Consider the following 22,113-nt stretch of genomic DNA (forward strand, 5'->3'; position numbering starts at 1 on the left):
CAGGGTATAGAGGAATGCTAGTGCACTAGGGCTTGTGGCAACATGGGATGCAAGGGCCCTGGACACAGATCCAGTTTGGAGAAGAGTGCTTATGACTGCTCTCGAGGGAGCAGGGGCCCTGGTCTCCAGTCCAAGGCAGAAAGGAACACTAGTGCTTGTGGCTACAGGAAAGCAGGAGCCCTGGTCACAGAAAAGAGTGCCTGTGGTCATTCACAGACTAGAAATATTATGAACAGAAATATTTATAAGAACTCTTTTTGTGACAGCAAAGAATTGGAAGTTGAGGGGATACCCATCAATTAGAGAATGGTTCACCAAGTTATAGTGTATGATTATGATCAAATGCAATTGTGCTGTGATACATGATGAGCAGGATGCTTTCAGAAAAATCTGGGGAAACTTATATGAACTGATGTAAAATGAAGTGAGCAGAACCAGAAGAAAATTGTATATACTCAGAGCAATTTGTATGATGATCAACTGTGAATGGCTTAGCTATTCTCAGAAATAAAATGATCCAAGGTAGTTCCAAAAGATTTATGATGAAAAAATGCTATCCACCTCCAGAGGGGGAAAAAAACAGATGGAGTCTGAATGTAGATCAAAGCACACTTTTATTATTTTTTTACCTTCATATTTCTTATTTTGTTTTTGTTTTCTTTTGCAACATGGCTAATATGAAAATATGTTTTGCATGACTGCACATGTATAATCTATATGAAATTACAGGGGGAGTGGAAGGGAAGGAGGGGAGAGAATTTGGAAATCAGACTGTAAAAATCAACATTAAATTGTTTTTTTACATGTAAGTGGGAAAAATAAAATATAAAAAAAATACTTATTACTTCTGTGACTTTGGGCAAAGCATTTCATTTTCCTGTATCTGTTCTTTTTTTAGTTGTAAAATGAGGGTATTGGATTGGATAGCCTCTGAGGTCCCTTCCAGATGTATGTGTATAATCCTATGATCCCACAAGTCTTAATTGTAAGATCAGTGCCTACACACAGAGTCAGCAACGACAACAGCATCTGTGCTTGTATAGAGCTCATTAGATTGGTTATTACCATGGCTAAGGAGGGAAGGTTTGGTTTGATTTTGTTCTGTTCTGTTCTACTGAACAGCTATGCTTACATTGAACATAGAATATTGTTATCAGTACGCTAAGCAGGAGACTGCGTCTGGTGTATTTCATGTTATGAGAACCTTTCATGTTGAAAAGAAGCGTTAGTTACTTTCTAGACGAGCTTTGTTGTGTGGGTATATGTCTGTGATAAAGTTGTTATTGATGCGCTGTAGTTGGTTTCATTATTTTAATTGGGGAGGCATAAACACAAAGGTTTTGCATAAAGGACTCCATGATCTTCTAATTAGAGGAGTTGACAGCATATTTTCAGCTACCAATAGCCCCACTTGTAATTCAGATACCCTTTGATTCACTCTAAATAATATACTTTATTACCTTCCTTTCTCGGCTTCTTTGTTTTGAGTCAGTCATAGACAAGCTGTTTGAAACAATTCCATCCCCCCCCCCCCCATTCATCCCCTTTAACAAATTTCATCGGTTCTGTGTTTGATATTCCTAGTTAACCATCTACTTTGTCAAAGCATGTAGTCATCTAAAGAACCCTGACTTCAACTTTTGTCTTGCTGACTTCTGTGCATAGTGGTGGGATAAACAATTACCACATGCCATTAGCTTGCAATTATATTTTAATGTTTGAGACTATATGAACATGGACTTGAAGATTAACTTAGCAGCATATACTGCCTAATGTGGTTAAATGGTTTCATTTCTTTTCATTTCCCTTTTCCCTTTATATTGGATCATTTTATTTTAATTTTACTCTAGTACCTCTAAAAACCCAATTCATTCATTTCAACTGAGCATGAATATTTTCAGAGGTGAAATAACTTGAAATGGCTCCTCTCTTACCTTCCTCCAACTGCCCTAGACTGCTTTAGCTAAGAGTAGATTCAAAAGTAGCCAAACTTGCAGGGTGCTTTTTGCATATATTGCTAGGTATTTCTTATGTGTAGAAAGAAAATTAGCAAAAGACCATATGCCACACAAAATCCAGCAATTAAATCATGGTACATAATATATCTCCTGAAAGAAAACTTTTTAAAACAAGTTTGGATTGGGGTGGAGTGACAAAAAAGAAATGGCTGTGTTTCAAATCTCCTTTAAGTGGATATATTTTATTATAGTGTAATGTGTAGCTATGCAGTATTGCTTATTAACTTTCTAAGCTTATTGTTCACATTAAACAAGTGCTTCTTGTACAATGTATTTTCAAATTTTCAGCACCTGAGAACATGGCAAAAAAAAAAAAATAACAGTGACAAACCACTGTAGAAAACAGGACTTTAGCTAATGACAGTGGCTGCTAAAATCATCAATGCTTCATTGTTCCTTCTGTTACTTTTATTACATTTGACAAGTTTTGAAATGAATTGCTGATTTGGAGAGGAAAGTTTTTAAAGTACTTCCCTATTTCTTGTTAAATATGTATTCTCTGAGAATTGGAAGGCTTATAACTGTACTGGAATTTTGATTCTTCAACATAATTTTTGTTCTTTGAATTTGCCTGTAATGAAATGGAAGCACATAAGCGTCTGAGGTCTGGTTATCAGAATTATGATCCTAATGGGGTTGAGTAGGAAGAGGCTGAGTAATAAGGTTGAAAAGGATATTCCCTGGGAATGATCTGATGGAAATTCTTGGTAATTCAAAAATCCTGAAGTTAGCTCGTTGGGAAAGAAGAAGATTCCAAAATGGATAGAATTCAAGCGAGACAATTTCTATATTAACACAATTTTTACTCTCTCTGACATCTGTCCTCCACTCTTCTTGTCATTTAGTGATGGGTAGAGAAGGAAAGTAGAGGACTAGCGATAGATTAGATGTAATAAAATGTATCAAGTTCTACAGAATGTTATGTGGGTACATTATTAGTGGAACTGTGAAAAGGTTTAGAAAGCAATTTGGAATCACGCAAATAAAGTGATTAAAATATTGTTATTCTTTGGATCATAGATTCCATTACTGGACTTATATCCCAAGAAATCTTTCAATAAGAAAAAAGTCCCCATAAATGCCAAAGTAATAATAACAGCACTTTCTGTGAGAGGCAAAAATTGGAAGCAAGTTTAGATGCCCATCTGTTGGGAAATGGCTAAACAAATTGTGGTCCATGAATGTGATGGAATACTGCTGTGTCGTAAGAAGTAATGTGTCATGAATACAGAAAAGCACGGAAAGATCTATCTGAACTGATACAAAATAAAGTAGGCAGAGCCAAGGAAACAATATACATATTAACTACAACATTGTAAGTGGAAAGAGGCAGCACACACCAAAAAATCCAAAGTAAATGCAACAAAGTTATAAAGATAAACCAGGACTCAAATGAAGAGGTGAGAAAACATCCCCAACCTACCCCTTAATGGAGGTGGAAGATCTACATATTGCACATATTTTTGGATTTTCTGAATGTGTCAGTCAGTTGTGCTGACTTTTTTTCTGTCTCTTCAAAGAAACAAAATCCACTAATTTTTTTTTTTTGTTATATGTAGAAAAGGGGGCTTTAGCTGATGACAGTGGCAACTAAAATGAATACTTCATTGTTCCTTTGTATCTGTAATCTCTCTAATATAGGTATTCTATTCAGTAATAAAAGTCTATGAGGGGGAAAGGAGAGGATATATAGGATACCATGATGATGAAGAAACAGAAAATATCAATAAAAAATTTTAAAAGGATTTCATGTGAGTAATTTGCTGAATTTTAGAGGTTAGTAGAGTAGTTTTAATCACTTTTCATTGAAATTTTGACTTTGGAAACTGAAGGATTGGTGAATGTGATCAGCTCTTTGCTCTAAGATGAAGTTTATGTTCTCATAAACCATTGCATTGATAGGACAAAGACATGGGATATATTAAAATGACTTCTTGGTAAATTGCCAAGTGATCTAGACACTTATTAAGGAAGTTTCAGCCCAAAACACACATGAACAAAAAGGACTCTGAGAGTGTTTCAGAGAGTATAAATTACTTCAGACAGCAGATTTTATCCCTTGGGTAAAAGGCAAGAGATTCAACAAAGTTACATTTTGAATTTAAGCATGTCAGTTTATTGATCAGTGCACCTGGGAGTTCAAGAAGATAAAAAGGATGGTGTCCTTGTTCTCATTCACTGTAGACTTTTGCACAAACAATGTAATTTATACATTTTACCAAGGATAATTCGAAAAACATACACTAAATTTTCTGTATAGGAGAGCAAAGTGAGCCTCTTGGTAAAGAGAAAGTGATGAAAAATTTGTTATTGGCTGCTGAGAATGGGAATATCTTTATTGTGGGTTATATTGAGGACAGAAAATATTAAGGGTCATAGGATTATAAACTGAGAATTTGAAAGGATCTTTTTGGTCATCTAATTCAAGATACTCATTTTATATTTGAGAAACAGAAGCCCAGAGAATTCAGGTAACTTGCCCAAGGTCTTGAAGGCAGATTCAAGGATTGGCACCTGGGAGTGGTGTCAATTCTAATGCTCTTTCCACTGCCCTATGCTGGCCCCCCAAAGAAATTATGCCTCTTGGCCAATATGCATATTCTAATCTTTTCATATATTTTGTAATATTCTAACTAATTTGGACTTAGTGGTTTCCAAACTTACCTTTATTCACCCTTTATCTTGGGCCTGAAATATATTCTTCTAACCTTCGTCTACACTTTGGTAATTAGTACCCTCAACTTGAAGAGATTTCTGTTTTCTCTGTACTGCCATGGAAATTTGGTTGCTCTTTTGCTATACATTGATAACTTAATCAGTATTGTGATATTTTTATATTTGTACATAACAGATCATGTACTCCTTGAGGACTACGCTTATTGTCCTACTGCTCTTTCTATCCCCTCTTGTGCTTACCACTGTACCTCAGCCATGAAGCTAAATAAATATTTGGTGACTGTAAGAATTCAATAAATTAATTACTAAATGGACGAGTACTTAGGACAGCAAGTATCAGTAGTGAAATTAACATAATAATATTTTTAAAAATCACTGGCAAATAGATGGACTGAAGTAGTAATTATTCACTTTTTAAATGGAATCTCCCAGAGAACCTAGTAGGACTGTGCCTTGCACTCATTAGATGCTAAATGCAGGTCGTTACCTTTGCCTTCAACCCACTACCTCCTCAATTCTATTTCTCGAATTCTTCCTTATCTTACAGTGTTCAACTCAAGACTTTTTTCCACTTTAGCATCCCTAACTACTACTCTCCCTTTGGAGATCTTTCTGTTCTCCATACTAGTTTTTTTTCCCCCTTGCCACAGCACTTTGAATCCCTTCTTCAGCTCCACTGAATTCTTCTACCTTATAATCCATTTATATGCATTTAATTGGGTTCAAGCATCCCACATAGGCTACTATGTCTATTATATTAGTTTATATCATGCCTCCCCCAACTGACAATATTAAGCTCTGTGAAGACATCCATTCTTCTGTTGCAGCTGTAATCTCTCTAATATGGATATTCTGTTTTGTAATAAAAGTCCCAACCTGTCCATGTCTGTGACTTTTATCTTCATCACCTAGCATAGTGCCTTGCATATAGTTGGAGCATAACAGAAGCTTGAATGGAATTGATTTAATATTTCAAAAAAAGTGATAGTTATATGAAAGCTGTTTCTTTTCAACTATGACCTTTCTGTTCCTCGGTGATGAATACTGTATAATGAATGCTTTCACCTATCTATATATCTTTATTGGTGGATGTCTAGAGTAGGAGGGTTTTTTTTTTTTTAAATCAGAATGCAGCATTTATTTGCTGCTGCTCAATTCACATGATAGAAAATATTATCGGAAGTGATTGAATGGAGACCCTTCAAGGAAATATTTATCTTCATTGAAAAAATTACCATTACTATGGAGAAGCATTTCCTTTTTTTTCCTGTAAAACTAGATTGTGCACAGAGGATTGTCTTTGCTTTTGAGGCACACACACACATTTTTAACCCGCAGATTGCTTTCTTCTTATGTAAACCATTTTAATATTGAAAGTAGGGTGAGGATCTCTTGTAAGCACAGTGCCAAACAGGACAGTGCCAGTTCAGTTTAATTCCATTTTTCCCAACAATAGGTAATGCAGTATGCATCTGCTCAGCAGCTTGTGTTCTAGATATAACAGCTATCTTGTTTTCTTTGGTCTGGTTTCATCAGCATTGCTGTTCACTTGGAACTTTCTTATCCATCTTTTATTTATTCTGGTTGTGAATTTTCCTTCCTTTCTTTCCTTTCCCTTTTGTGAAGTTGTTTCTGTTTTTGTAACTAAGCAGGTTTTCACACCCAACAGGCTTATTGTATTATCCTACAGGCATTTTCAAGGGAGCTCTCCATTTTGTCTGTGAGAGACTGCTTTAACGAGGCTTCTTTTTCTCTTGGGCTGGCAAGGACACTGCTTATTTTTCTGCCATTGACATTTGGAGTTTGTTTCTGCCCCTGCCCTCTTCTAGGTAGGCTTCTTCTTGATTGAGCAGTTCTTCAAAGCAGATGGATTCTCCTTCTTGAATGGAATTCCCATCTATGACAATCAGCTTTTTTTTCCAGGCTTTAAATGATCAGACCTTCTTGTGTATAGATACCTGCTAAATCTTCTTTCTTTTCTTTTTTTCTTTTAGAAAATGAGAACTTAGAGAAAGCCAAAGATGAGAGAAAACACATGATGCTTTTGTGAACTGTGCTCAAGGATGGCGTTAGCTACAAATCTCAGTTTTGCCATTATCCGCTAGAAGTCCATTCTTTTTCTTTCCTATCTAGTTACTGGGGAGACAATCTTGGTCTAGGGCACAAAGGGCTTTGAAGAATTTCTTTCTCCCTGCCTTTGTGGAAAAGACTGGAATCAAAATCTAAGTGAATAAATCCCTCAAATAAGGATAGATTCTATTTATTTTGAGATTTATTTACTATGTGGGTATGTGCTGTGAAAATCTTAAAAAACTTTATTTTCTGAGAAGTGAATTTGGAGCTCATTATAATCACTAGCCTTAGAAACTGTGCCTTCCCCATCCTCTCCTACGTTTTCCTTGCTGTCCAAGAGAAGTCAAATTAATAACTGTTATTTGATTAATCTTCTTCCTAAAGATAGTATGGATTCACTTTTTGGGGGACAAGTCACAAAGTTTTTTGGGCTTCAGTTCCACATTTTTAAAAATGAGGAATTTTGGATCAGTTGATCTGCAAGGTGCCCTACAGTTCTCACTTATAGAATTATAACGACTTCGTGTTTAATGATATTGAGACACTTATCTTGTTTGCTTTGGCACATAGCAGATATGTGTGTGTGTGTGTGTGTGTGTGTGTGTGTGTTTTCCTGATATGAGGATAAATTGGAATTACATTGTCCCCATCCAACTTATCAATCTAGACAGGGCACACAAAATGTAAAATGCCCAAGAAGGGTGAACCCACACTAAAGCTAACTTATTATGCACTTTAGGGAAACAAGGCTATTCAGCTTTTACTGTAGTTTGGAGTGACTGGGTTAGAGTTCACCAGCTTTTCAGCGGTTCAGACAAAAACAAGCCAAGATCTGACATGACATATTCTATGTGCTTCCTTTCTTTTGGACAGTCAGTTTCCCAAATGTTAAGAACTAGAAGCAGTGGGACCCTCATAAACATGGTATTGTGTGCGCACTCTCCCCCCCACCTTTTCCTGCTCCCTCTTCTTCTCTCCCTCTCTCTCCTTTACCCACAATAGAAATCCAAGAAAGCACAGTGCAGAATTGTTACAGTTAAAACTCCTTAGTTTGATTTTCAGGGACCTTCTCAATTTATATGAAGCCTACATGATGGCTACTCCCTTTCATGTATACCATATTCCACCAAAGTAAATGATTTGTCATTCTTATTTGACACACACTCAAGAGGCTTCTTCCCACAGAGGCTTATACAGACCAAGATTGATCATGGGGAGAGTGGTGGCTGATGCCAAAGAAGGATTTCTTTTTATATCTCACTCATTGAACTTTTTCCATAGCAAAGCTCTAAGGAAATCTCTAACCCTAAACTTAGTATGACTCATGTCTTGAGTCTCACTGAAATGTTGATAAGAGCAGGATCTCTTATAGGAAAGGTATAAAAGTACAATGAAAATTTTAGACAGCTTTTATTCCCTCCACTCATATAAACTGCAAATTTTAGATAGCTCTTTATTTCCTCCACTCATATAAACTTTCCAAAACAGAAAGCATTTGACAATGTCATGATAAATTAAAAAATATAAAACACCTCAAATAGTGCCTAGACTTTTTACTTCCCCTAGAAGATAAAAACAACTTTGAGAGACTGGAGAAAAATAACGTCATTAGCATTCACCTTGGATCTCTGCTGTTTGAGTAACTCAACTCAGAAGGTCTCAACCTCCAGCCAGCCTTGGCGTGGCTTTCTTTAGCCCTTTAGCAACAAGATTAGCTAGTGGTGGCCATCTCCTACTCCAAGAAACTCTTCACTCTATGGTTGACTGATGACTGAATCTCAGATTCAAGAACATGCAGGTTTACAAAGTAGCTGGCAAAGCTGGAAAAATACATATTTCAGAATCAACAGTAGTTGACCTGTCCTTAGAGAAGAAAACAAAGGCAGAAACAAAATGGTAGCCAGTTATGTGGGTTCACCCAGTTCCAGGTTCTGACTGCCATGTGCTTATAGCTGTGTTTGGGGAAGGAGAAAAGAAATCTTCTCTCTCCCTTCTTGGAAATCTAAAGAGTGAAACACCCCAAAGAGAAAGGAAGTGGAAGCATCTTACTGTAATAAACTACTGAAAGGAGAAATTTGTGAATGAATCTATCCTTTTCTGACCCATCTTGAAGGAAATCCTCGTGATTAATACCCCTAATTATGGAAGCTCACAGAAACCAGCCTGGAATTTTTATGTAAGCTGAGCAAACCTCACACCCTTTTCTGTAACAGCCAATCCCATGTCCTTCAGCAAGTGACCTGAGTACAAGTATAGGTGTCCTTCTCTGATTAAAGCTCATGCCTTAACTTTATCAAGTAGATTAGGAGGACTCAGTTGATCAGAGGTCTTCTTGATCAACACTACTAAACCCCCTACTCATACTGCCTTGCCTGTATGTCCTATCCTGTGGTTCTGAATGAATTCTCTCTATTTCTTCCTCTTTCTTCCTGGAAATTCTATCTATTCTTTACAGATCCATTCATGTCACTTATTCCATGAAAACTTTCTTAATTTCTTCCTCCGAATGCTCGTAGTACATTTGGCTTTATTTTCTCTGTACATTTTATGTCCTGTATTAAATTTCCAGTCTCTTGATCATGTATTATTTGTCTTTATATCCCCTTTGTGCCTAAGGCCTTTCTAGAGTAGTTAATCCATAAATGATTATTGAATCTGTCAGGTTGACAGACTGCTGAACATGATTTAGGGGAACTGGGTTATAATCTTAATTTTGCCACTAAATGACTATATGACCTTGAATAAATTGTTATCTTTTTTGAATTTTAGTTTCCTTTTCAATAAATTAAGGTATTAAGGTAGATGGTTTCCATAGCCCCTCTCAATTCTAAAATTGTAAGATTTCTGAGGTGATTTGGTATAAAATATCATGCTTCCTTTTCTAATAAGTGGTCTTTTATTCTAATTCTACTGAGACTGCTATAATAGATGCCGTGACTTCTTTGTAGAAAATAGATTTTTCCCTGATTTCATATTCATGGTTTCCAATTTCTGTACATGGCAGATGGGGAATAAAAATCCACAATAATGGGTGACAGTATCTTCATCTTAACCAGGTCTTATAATGTAAAATTCTTGGTAATGATTTTTAAGTTAGAAGTATGGGAGCCTCAGATTACAGCCACTGAGATAGAATTGTTACAGTGAGAAGAGGGAAATGAATAGATAAAAGCAGGGATAAAGTAATAAAAGGAATTCTAAATAAATAGATTAGAGGTGAAAGGAACCAGGAAGCCAGGGAAAGTATGATCAGTGTTATAAACACTTACTAATTTTTAAAAAATTTCTTCCCTTACCCCGATGGCTGTTCTACTTTCAGTCAAATTACATTTCACATTTATATTAGTCTTTAGGCCTTGCAAAGCACTTTAAATATACTTTATCTTATCTTCATGGCATTCTATGAGGTAACTACAGATGAAGCAATAGAGGGTAAGTGACTTTCCCAGGGTCACACAGCTAGTCAGTATCTAAAGTGGTATTCCAGTCCTGATCTTTTAGATACCAAGTTCAGTGCTTTATCCACTAAACCACTGTGCCTATCTGCCATACTATGTGAGCCTCTCTACCTTTTCTCTTTGGAATTTTGGGAATAAAATTAAAACTGGAAGCTGCAAGTCATCAAAGTGACTGTTTAAAAAACAAACAACAACAACGTAGACATAAAATTCTTGGAAACAGTTCATTGTCCACATTACAGCCTGAACAACCACATCTACGCAGAAAAATGCTCAAGTACGTCTTAGAGGCCATCTTCATCATCCACAGCCTAGGTTGGCTGAAACACCTTTCCAGGCCAAAACCTTTTCTCCTTCTGGACACTACTGTTCACATCTCTAGTGACCACTCTTCCATAGGCAGTTGTAGTATCATTACACAGCCTTTCTGCTACTTCTTCGTTTAATCCACTGGGTTTCCTTCCCTTCCCCCTTTCAGTACATAAAGGATGCCTTTGTTTGTTTTTGTTTCTTCTTACCACGTCCCTAAAAGAGATGATAGTTTTCAGGAATGCTTAGATGCACTTATGTATAAATAGAAAGTTTACAATAATCTCCTTTTGAAAGAATTCTTTGTTTCCCTGCCTGGCTGTTGTGCTCTTATTATCTTAAGAAAACATCTGCTGTTGTTTCCTTACAAATTGCTTTTTCCATCTTCAGTAAATTCCCTTTTCTCTCCACCTTGAGAAGACCCTAGACCATAAGATATTCTGATGCTTTTTTGTTTCTTTGTAATTTTATTCCTCCTCTTAGGCTCTCATCTAGTGTAATGCACATTAATCTATTTCACAGTCTGATTTCAATTCATGAATCATCTATTTGACATTAGGATCTTTGTTTTCTTATCGGGTACTTTCACTTCTCCCGCTGAGGTTCCCATCATTGACCTGTTTTGCTGCTTTTCAGCCAACATCCAAGCTAGGTGCTAATTATACTTTACCTGTCTTTGAAAAAGATTGGATTTTTAAAAGAAGACAGAGGAGTTTCTTTTTCCCTCTGAGCATCTAGAAATATAGTTATTTTTATAGAAGAGGCATACCTCATGAAACTTACAGTTTTAGCCTTTGATCTGATGATGAAATCAAGTGAGAATATAGAGTAAATATAAATATTCTTCAGATTAATAGTTACATACCCTAAAATGCACATTTGAGCATATAGCATATTATACATATTATATTGTGGTGACAAAGTGAGCATTTCTAGGAAGAAAAGAAGAAAATTAGCATTTATTATTAACTTCACTGTGAGGCACATAGTACACTAACAATAAGAAAGAAGATTATGCTAAGTATGAGACAGTATGAAAATGGTGCTGGATATGGAGTTAGAAGAACTGATTAAAATTTTACTTTTGCTAATTATTACTTGGGCAAGTCATTTACCTTTTCTTGGTTTCATTTCCTCATCTGTAAAATGAAAGGATTGAATGAGATGATTTCTGATGTCCCTTTCAGGTCTAAATCTGTGATCCTATAACATACAGGATATAGATAGGTAGAAAGGGGAATGTCTATTGAAAATGTGAGGAAATGGAGGTAGAAAATAAATACAGTTGCATGATAAAATGTTCTTATATAAAAATGTTTTTAAAAGGCAAAAAATGTGGAATATAAAAATTTTTTTTAAAAAAGTAACTTATTTGTAATTACGTACACTCTTTGATGTGATATTGAATGAAAATTAATTAGGAAGGATTCCAGAATGTCAATCTTAAAAAAAATCTATAGGATATAAAAATGTCAAAATCATAATTAAAAATAAGAGAATAAGAGTATAGATGAGTGTAAAAAAAACCCCAAAGAAATGAGAAATTCTGAAAGGAGGAGAAAAGAGAGAGAAAAAATTTTTAGTCCTTTGAGAAAAAAAATTAATAGATCCTATTATAAGTTCTTCTGAGGACCTAGGAAATTGTAGACTTATGCATGTGATTTTGATCATTTTCTTAGAGTCTTTTGGACAGCTTGGTGGCACAGTGAATAGAGCACTGGGCCTGAAGTCAGGAAGACTCATCTTCCTGAGTTCAAATCTGACCTCAGACACTTACTAGTCATGTGGCCCTGGGCAAATCACTTACCCATATTTGCCTCAGTTTACTCATCTGTAAAATGAACTGAAGGAGGAAATGGCAAATCACTATAGTTAGCATTTTTGCCAAGAAAACCCCAAATGGAGTCATGAAGAGCTGGACATGGCTGAAGTGACTGAAGAGCAAAAGGGAGGGGGCCTGGCTCCATGAGTTCATTGATAAAGTGACCTAATTGGGAAAATTCTTTCTAGAAATGCAGTTGGCCATTGTCTATTATTTATAAGTTTAGAGATTTGCCTAAGGTCACATAGCTTGTGTCACAAGCAAGACTTGAGCTCTTGCTGGCTTTAAGGCCTATTTCCTAGGCCTAAAGTAATGGGCTTCTCTTTTTGCCCTAATTCAGTTTAACTCAATCAGCAGTATTACTAAGTGCCAAGCATTGTGTTAAATCTGGGGATAAAAAGACAAAAAGAAAAGTGCCTCCTGGATTCAAGGTACTACATTCTACAAGATACCTTTTCCACTACTTTTTCCACAGATTAGTATGTGCACAAAGTAGGGATTTTTGAAATGTTTTTGGTAGTAGGTAGCCCCTGAGTTGAGTCTTGGAGGAAGTTTAGGATTTTATTTTTCGTTCCAGGCATTCAGTATAGCTTGTGTACATGCATGATGGGGAAAACATTATGGTCATGAGGCTATAGCCACAGGCTCAGATTCTATGCAAACAAGATAGTTTGATTGCATCACTTTTACTCACTAGTTTCATGACAAATGCATTCTTGGTACTAGGTAAAAGAGTGCTAATGAATAAGTCAGTTTAAATAGTTGCCACAAAGGTGAGGGGATGGAGGGGGAAGTATATTACCTATTACTGTGGGTCATTGGTGAGAGTGCTGCAAAGACATCATTCCATTTAACCAAATGTTGTAGATTATACAAGTATCAAAATAATTTAGGGTACTCATATGGTGCTAGTCACATGTAGGTTTTTCAGTTTTAGTTATGCCATTTGCATTATTTGAATAATTTTATGGGGAGCTCTGCATGAGAGTTAGTAGGTCTTAATCATGTTTGTAACTCACTCAGCACTTAGCTCATAGCCTGGTACTGTTAAACACAGTAGGTTTTAAAATATTTGTTGAATGAAAGACACAGTATGTAAAAAGTAAATTCCCTTGATATTCAAGGTAATTTGTAGTAAGAAATCATTTAACTCAAGGGACAGTCTTGTATCGTGGGAAAAGACCTAGTTTCATGTTCTGGCTTTGGTACTTACTAGCTGTTTAACCTTGAGCAAATCATTTAACCTCTGTAGAATTATCCTGTATGCCTGGCGGAATGGCCATAAGGATTAAATTTGATAATGTTAGTTTAGAACTTTGTAACTGTGAAGTAACATGCTAGTTGACTCTTTCTGGTTCCTGATATAATATCTTCAAATAAAAAAGAAAAGTTTTGGCAATAGAATTTATCTCTAGAATTTGTGACTACACCAGGGAAGATATTTTTAAACAGTATTTTTATTTTATAATAGTGACTTTTTAATAGTGACTTACCCAGGGTAAGTATTTATTGAATGTTTGACAAATTAAATTACATTTGATATGTTTTCATTTTGCCACGTTTCCATTCACTAGGTATCACCAATTCATTTCAATAAAAATCAGAAGTCATCTGTTTTTACCTCTGGACAGATGGCCTGATATAGCTCACAGCTAGTATCTTGGGGCCTTCATCATCAGAATACAACCAGAATGAAATTTCTGGGCCACTGACAATAGAAAGCTGAGGACGCTAATTAGTTGCTATATAAGGACTGCTGCCACAGGTGTGTGATACTCCTTGTGAGGTGGCTAGAGACTTGACCAAATCAATGATTTATTTTTTGTGTGTGTGAAGACTTTCCCTTTTAATCCAAGTTTAGATAGTACATACTTGCATGAAGCATTGGTAGTAAAAGATGGTAGACTTCTTTATTAAGAAAATTATATTACATTCCATAAATTCCCTGGGGAAGGTGTATTTCTCTAGTGAGATTTTAATCTAAAAATAAAAAAGACAGATGGAAGAAGGAAATGTTAGACAAATAGTAGGAGATTTTGGTTCAGAAGTCTGAGTTGTTCAGTAGCATCACATCTATCCTTTTTGTTTTAGAGGTTCTTTAGTAAAATAAAAGAGAACAAGAATTTGGAAGGAATATTTTGAACAGATTTTGAAACTAAGAAAGAAAATGCTGTTGTAATAATTAAATTAATAACTTAACAATAATTAAATAAATAATTGAATTAAATAGTCAAATAACTAAATTGCAGAGAGAGGTTTTATTTATTTTTTGGTTTTGTAGAATTCATTTGTAAGGATTTTGAAGAAAAAAAAGTTTAGTACATTTCAGTGACTCAAATAAGAAAGAATAAAGGTGAGAGCCTCATTCATTTTTTTTTTTTTACTGCTTTGAATGTGAGCATGTAAGAAAAACACATTCTATGCAATAAACAAATATAGAAGCCATCTGTTTTCACCCAGATAATGTTCACTTGATCATTCAGATTGGAACTAGGCTAGTGAAGATTATAAATTTCAGAGGAGAAGCAAAGAAGGTTGAGGAAACTATAGGACATATTCATTTATTTACCTATTTAATCAACAAATGTTGATTCTGTACCTACTGTGTGGATTATGATAATAACATTGCCATGTCGTAAGGCTGTGTGATCCTCACAAAAAAATCCGATAGGTAGGTGCTCTCGATGTGATTATTTTCATTTTACAGATGAATACTTGAGGCTCAGTACATGCCTATGGTCACACAACTAATAAGTGGCAGAAATGGAATTCTGCCCAGCACTTCCTGACTACACTTCCAACATTTTATCTCCTATGACCTACACTATCTGTATGGCAACACCTGTGTTGTTTCCAGTGGTGATAAACGTAGACAGAACATAGTTCTTGTAGTGTTGCTCTTAGGGGAACCTCTTAGAACATCTTTTTATTTATATCCCCAAAGGTTCTTTTGCTCTGCTAGTTACAGCCTCCAATTCCATCTTTTGGCTAGGCTTTGGGTTCAGTCACTTGACTTTGGCTCAGCCGATTCTCATTACCCTTATGGAGCTAGAGCAGCTGGTGACCCTCCCTCCTAATTAGCCCTACCCACTATTCTTGTGGTTCCCCACTATGCCACCTTGCTTTTGGCCCTGAAATCTATAGGGCTGCATCTACCCTGAAACATTCTCATGACATCTGGCAAGAAAGAGAATAATCAGCTCTCAAAAACTGAGATAAAAACCAGAATAGGACGAAATCTTACAATTGTGTAATGGACAGGGAACAAAAGTGAAATAGATTAGTTACTCTGTCAGAAGCAGCAGAAAGGTCAAGAAGGATGAAGATGTGGAATAGAGGCCTTTAGCTATGGCTAAAAGGCAGACAACTGAGATGAATTTCATTTTCTGGGTTCCTTTTTCAAATTGTTAGTCCTCTGTTCTGACACATGGATTTTTTAAAAACAGCTTCCATGCTAATCCTTTCTTCTATTTCTTAATCAGCACAACACAGCGTTATTAAAGTTACAGGTCTTGAAATCAGTGGGGTGTATATGTCAACCCCGTTTTGTTTCATGCTGACTATTGGTTATTGCTGAGCAAAATTGTGTAAAGGTCAACAATTTAGAAAGCACTATAAACCTACTGACTTTTATACATCACTGAAGTTAATAGCTTTCCCTAAAGCATGTAATAAAAGTATAGTTTTTGGTATTTTAAAGTTTTAGGACAACACTAGCATTATTTGTAGGAAAAAAAAAAGTTTAGAGAAAACTGCTAATCTAACTCCAGCCTGAAGTTTCTCTCAAGTCTTCACACAGATTGGATATCAGAGGGGACTAGTAATTAAATGATGTGCTTAGGAAAGGCTAATTAATTTAAGCATTACTTTGAAACAGTTGCCACCGGTTCTTCCATCTGTACATTTGACAGGTGCAATTGGCGCTAAGCATTGTTGTACCCTCTGGCGTGTCTGGCTCCCCAGTAGGCCTTAGTGTGAGAAGAGAATGGCTTGTAACCACTCATTCAGCCATGGTCTTGCATCAGTTATAGATTGCAGCCTTACTGTTCTTCTTTTGGCTCATGGTAGAAATTGGAATGATGATGTGTTCTTTTTAATCTTGGCTTCCCCATTCATCAAGCTTTCAGGGTGCTCCTAAAGGTCCCTGACATATGAAATTAATAGTTATTAAAATTTAGATTTCCTTTTGCCATTTTTTGTGCAAAAAACATATTAGAAATTAGGTTCATAGTATTCAGAGCTGGGGTGGGAATGGGAGAAGGATATGGGCTTATCCAACTACTTCATTTTACAAGTGAAGAAATTAAGACTGAGAGAGTGGAAGTTGCTTGCCCTAAATTAAACAAATTATATGCAGAAGTTACAAAATTAAAACCCAGGACTTTTGACTCCCCATCTAGTGCTCTCTTCAGTTAAATAGAGAATTCAAAACAGAACATATTTCTCTCAAAGAAATTGCTTGGTGATTTTCATTCTGTTTTCCTAAAGGATTTTGACCTAACCAGAAACTTTAAGTCAAAAACTTTTTATTATACCCCCACATTTAGGAAACAGTACACACATTGGGGACTTTTATTTTTTTAAGGGATAGTTATTTGACAGAACTTTTCATATTACTAAAGGCTCATCTATGAGATTATCAGTGCAAATATACTTGTATACCCCCCAAAATTGGTTACATATAAACTTGACTTTGGGAGAGAAGATGTTACATGTAGCAGTTTCATAGGAGCAATACTTTTGGGCAAAAATTAACCAGCATGATAGCTGCAAACTACAAGCTGACTGACCTTCATGGGAATCTTGCCACAATGAATTGAATCCTAGCTCTGATCATCACTTAAACATGCAAGTCTGTCCTTGTATGGTTGCCAAATGTTACATTGTGACTTCATGAACTTAAACTAGGGCTTGGCTACATTATATTGATAAGGTTATTGTGAAACATTGTTGTCTGGGACAATGTCTTATAGGCTATGTCTACCTAAAGCACTGGATTTGCAAAAAAACACACAAAATAAATGATTTACATAAATCAAATAAGGAATGCCTTGAAGAAGAGTTGAAACAATAAGTGAAGAGTCATGATAGTACTCTAAACGTGTTAGCCACAATTTTCTTTTTTGATTTTTCGAAACAAGGGAAATATGGACAAAAGCCACTTTGTTCTACATAGGACACTTTTTGGTCTTTCTGTGTGGGGAAAGACAAAGCTCCACAAATTCTAATAAAAGCCAAAATTACCAATGGAGTTGCATGACCACCACATCTTTGAACTGCAGTTTCCTCGTCTGTAAAATAGGAGTTAAACTGTGTGCTCTCTCTGGTCCCTTCCAGATCTAAAATTCAACACACCTATGAAATAATTGTGTTGTATGGGGACATCTTGGCAGAGAAAGTTTCCCGAGTGGTCTTCATGTTATAGGTACTGCTGTGGGCAATAATACAGACCTGTATGGAGCAATAGCCCTGATTCCTACAGTGGAACTGAGAAAAGTGGAATGGAATAATTGGGTGAAAGCAGGAGAAGGGTTTTCATGAGATCATTCTTGCTAGATTTGTGACTATAAAAGCAAAGTGGAAAGTTGATGCTACTGTATGGATAATATTTACAGTTTTTCCCTCTCCTTTTACTACCTCTGCTACTTAATACAAAAAAGGAAAAATATATTTACCAGTGTCAAAGTAAAAATAGGCCCAAAGGAACTGGGGCACACGCTGCACTTCTATGAATATGTCTTTGCTTCAGGTTTTTATTTTTATTTGTAAAATTGGGGAATGGGATTGCACGTACTCTTAAGATCCCTTTTGACCTTAAATTTGATAAAATTATAAAGCAGTAATGGTGACACAAACCTGGATCACTATGCAGTGAATTAAAATTTGTCTTTTGGCATGGAACAGATAAAAAGGTATCTGACGTAAAAGCAAATGTAATAAATACTATCTGATTTTATCAGTCTCTTTGACATTTAAAAAATGGAGGGACTTCCCTTATCTTTGGGGGTTTCAGATATTACTGACTTCTCTATGTGACTACTGCTTCAATAGTAGTAGCAACCATAGTGACATTCCTTCCAGCAACAAAGAACACTCTACCTGTATTTTATAGGTAGGATCCTATATCTAGAACTGGGATGAATCATAGGATCATAAACTTAAAGTGTGAAGGGACTTTATAAGTCATCTAATACAACTTCTCCATTTTATAGGTAGGTAAATTGAGTCCCAAATAAGTTAAATGACTTGTCCAAGGTAATAGAGCTAATAAGAGTCTGAGGTAGAATTTCAGTCCAGGTCTTTCTGACTGCAAGAGCAGATCTCTAGCCACTCTATCATACTAAATCATATCATTCAACCCTTTTAAGCCTCATTTATTCATCTGTAAAATAAGAATGATTTGAACTCAGTTCAGTGCTCTTTGTCTCCAAGTTCAATGTTCTTTCCACGGAACTACAGGGATATATTGTCTGAAACAGCAGAAGTAAAACTAAGAAAAAACTTTTACTGATGTCTCGTTTTACATCCCCACCCTTCTGAATTGTCCTCTACCCTGGCCTCTGCTTGAGCAGGAATGTTTTCTTGCAACGAAGATAAACAGTTAAGCAAAAAGAAAACCCAAAACAAAAAACCAAGGAATAACAGTTACTCATGTCTGATGATGTCCACAGTTTTCTGCCTGATTTCCTGACTCCCTACTGAGAAGAGGGAAGTATGTTTCATTATTTATTCTTCAGAACCAAGATTATTTATAACAGTTTCTCAGAGTTTGGCTTCATTTTTTCTTTGTATTCTTTTATGTTCTGAATTTATGATGTGTATCATTTTTCTAGTTCTGTATATTTCACTGAACACCTATTCATATAGATATTTTCATGTTTCTATGAGTTTATTATATTCATTATTTCTTCCTGAACTACATTCCATTAATTCATATATCTGACTTTGTTCAGCTATTCTGAAGTCAGTGGGTGCCACCTTGTTAACAGTTTCTTACTACCACAAAAAAGTACTATGAGAGAGAGAGAGAGAGAGAGAGAGAGAGAGAGAGAGAGAGAGAGAGAGAGAGAGTGTGTGAACTTTCTTGCTGTCTTTATCCTCACTGAGAGAGATTGATTAGATAGATGGATGGATCCATGAATAGAGGTATTTCCCCTTATGACTAAATCTGCTATATCATCAGTAATTAGAATTGGGTCAAAAGGTATGTACAGTGGAGCCACATTTTTTTGTATTTTTTAAAAAATATACACTTAAATACAAAATAAGAAAAGAAAAAGAAATTGCCATGTGCATAGCAGGACATCAGAGAGGATTCAAAATATGAAGCAATAAATTTTCATTTCAAGAAAGCCTATATAATAAACACTACACATTGTGTTCAGAGCTGTCGTTCTTTACTTCCTTGTAGGTTTTATTTTGTTCTCTGCTGTGCACTTTTTGCTTTACTCTTTTTCTGCCCTTCCTCCCCACCCCCAAGAAGGCTAAAATTAAGCCTCTGTGTGTGTTTATACTTTTATATTTATAAACACACATATATACATACATATATATGTACATAGATATAAGCAAACATATCTACAAACATATACACATGCATACACATGCATAGATATCCATAATGATAACACATATGTACATTCATAGACATCTATGTAAAATCATACTATTCTTGCTCTATTTCTCTGCAGGTGGATAACATCTTCTTTCATAAGGCTTTCCATATTTTTTTCTAAATCTACCAGCTCATCATTTGCTACACCACAGCAGTATTGTAACCTTATATTGTCTAGTTATTTTTAGAGGTTCCCAAAGTGGATAAAACTGCCCCTTGGGGAGTGCTGGAACAATGAGGGGGAGTATAGCCTCAGGTGCAGTTGGGGGACATTGAATAAAAATAAAGGAGTGGTGGAAATATAAGGAAAGAATATAAGAAAATTTTGAAAAAAGCTGTTCATACATGTTTCATCTGTTGTATAACAGTTAAAGTTTTAGTGATTACATTTTTTTCCAAATAAACATATGAAATTCAAGTTATAACTGATCAATGGTCAGTTCTGCCGACAGGTGTTAACAAGCAACTGTTGGCAGGCGAGTGTATTGTGCATTGTTGGGAAGTCCAGAATGCATCAGCCTGAATATGTGCATGTAATGACTTGTTTACAATATGATACTATATAGTCACCTGAAGCAATATCGTTTCATCAAAATTTCAATGCAGGAAACCCCCCCCCCCCCCCCAAATTTACAATAAATTATTAAATTTAAGCCATGCCATTTAAAAAGATACTATATTTTTTAAATGACAAAACTATAAAAAAAAATTAAAAGATTAAAGAAAGTACATTTCCAGGGGGGCACAGTAATTTTTTAAAGGGTTCAGTAGGCCAAATAAGTTTGGGAACATCTGGCCTAAAGCAATATTGATTAATATAACTAACTTATAGTGTAGTTTCCCTATTTTTCTCTTTTGATTCAATCTATTTTAGCTTTAAATTTGTCTGAGAACAGGATTGCAATTCCTGCTTCTTTTTTCCCCCTCATAAATTCTCTTGACTTTTATTTTATGTTTGTATGTATTTCTTATTTCCTATCTCTCCTGACTCCTCTACTTTACTTCTACCTACTACCTTGCCTCCTATTACTTAACCTACCCTTCCTCCAAGAATCCCTTCCTTATCACCTCCCACCCCCTTTTCCCTTTCCCTCTTATTTCTATCTGAATGTAGAAGACTTTTGTAGCCTTCCAAATATTGCTGTTTCCTCTTTATATCATTCCCATGAATCTAAACACACTTCTGTTCTCTCCCCACTGCATTCTATTTCCTCATCCTTTTATTTCTTTATAAATTTAGAGGACTTTTATTCCCTTCTAAATGTATATATTGTTCTCTCTTTAACCAAGATCTGATATGACTAGGATTCCCTCTAAAAATCCCTCACCCTTCCCTATCCCCTTAGCCTTTTATATATACACACACATATATATATGTGTGTGTGTGTATATATATATATATATATGTATATATGATTCCCTCTTTAACTCATTCCCAATGAAAGTAGGTTTCCAAAACTACCAGCCCTCCTTCCCCATCTAATTCCTCTGTGTCATTCTTCCTCTCACCCCTCATTTGTATAAGATAGTTACTCTTTTTACCTTTTCCTAGATGGTATTACTTTATAGAATCACATCATACTCAGCTTTACTCCAATCTTTCTTTCAAACTACCCAACTACTAATTACAATCTTAGACATATAGTTTACATTTCCTCATGTAAAAAGTAAACAGTCTGTCCTTATTGAATTCCTTGTAATTAGTCTTTGATGTTTACCTTAAATTTCTCTTGGATCTTGTACGTCAAACTTTCTATTAAGTTCAAGTGTTTTTTGCAATAAAATCCTGAAAGTCTGGCAATTCATTGAATGTCTTTTTTTTCCATTTAGGATTATGCTTAACTTTTCTCGGTATGATATTTTCAACAACAACTTCAGTTCTTTTGCTCTTTAATATATAATATTCCAAGACCTGTGGTCTTTTAGTGTAGCCACTGCTTGGCCTTATGTGATTCTAATTGGAGTTCTGCCATATTTGATTTTTTTTGTTTGTTTGTTTCTCAAAATAGTTACTTCTTGAGCTGGAGGTTTCAGAATTTAGCTATGATATTCCTGTAGGTTTTCCTTGTAGGACCTCTTTCAAGTCATAATCAGTGTATTTTTTTTTCTATTTCTGCTTTCCTCTTTTGTTCTAACACTTTA

General features: G+C 35.5%; 1 protein-coding gene and 1 long non-coding RNA gene across 12 annotated transcripts in view; both read left to right on the plus strand.

Moving 5' to 3' along the window:
• The window catches only part of LOC140506274 (uncharacterized), a 55,386-nt gene extending 34,774 nt beyond the window's left edge, over positions 1–20,612 (plus strand). Inside the window, exon 3 of the long non-coding RNA XR_011967841.1 lies at positions 1–20,612. This exon is cut by the window's left edge and continues 23,013 nt beyond it. This is a non-coding gene — a long non-coding RNA (uncharacterized lncRNA).
• Positions 1–22,113, plus strand: part of NCKAP5 (NCK associated protein 5) — a 1,146,457-nt gene that overhangs the window by 539,811 nt on the left and 584,533 nt on the right. The gene's annotated exons all lie outside the window — the stretch shown is intronic.

The sequence above is a fragment of the Notamacropus eugenii genome, chromosome 5 (assembly GCF_028372415.1).
Source record: "Notamacropus eugenii isolate mMacEug1 chromosome 5, mMacEug1.pri_v2, whole genome shotgun sequence".
In the NCBI taxonomy this organism is placed as follows: Eukaryota; Metazoa; Chordata; class Mammalia; order Diprotodontia; family Macropodidae; genus Notamacropus; species Notamacropus eugenii.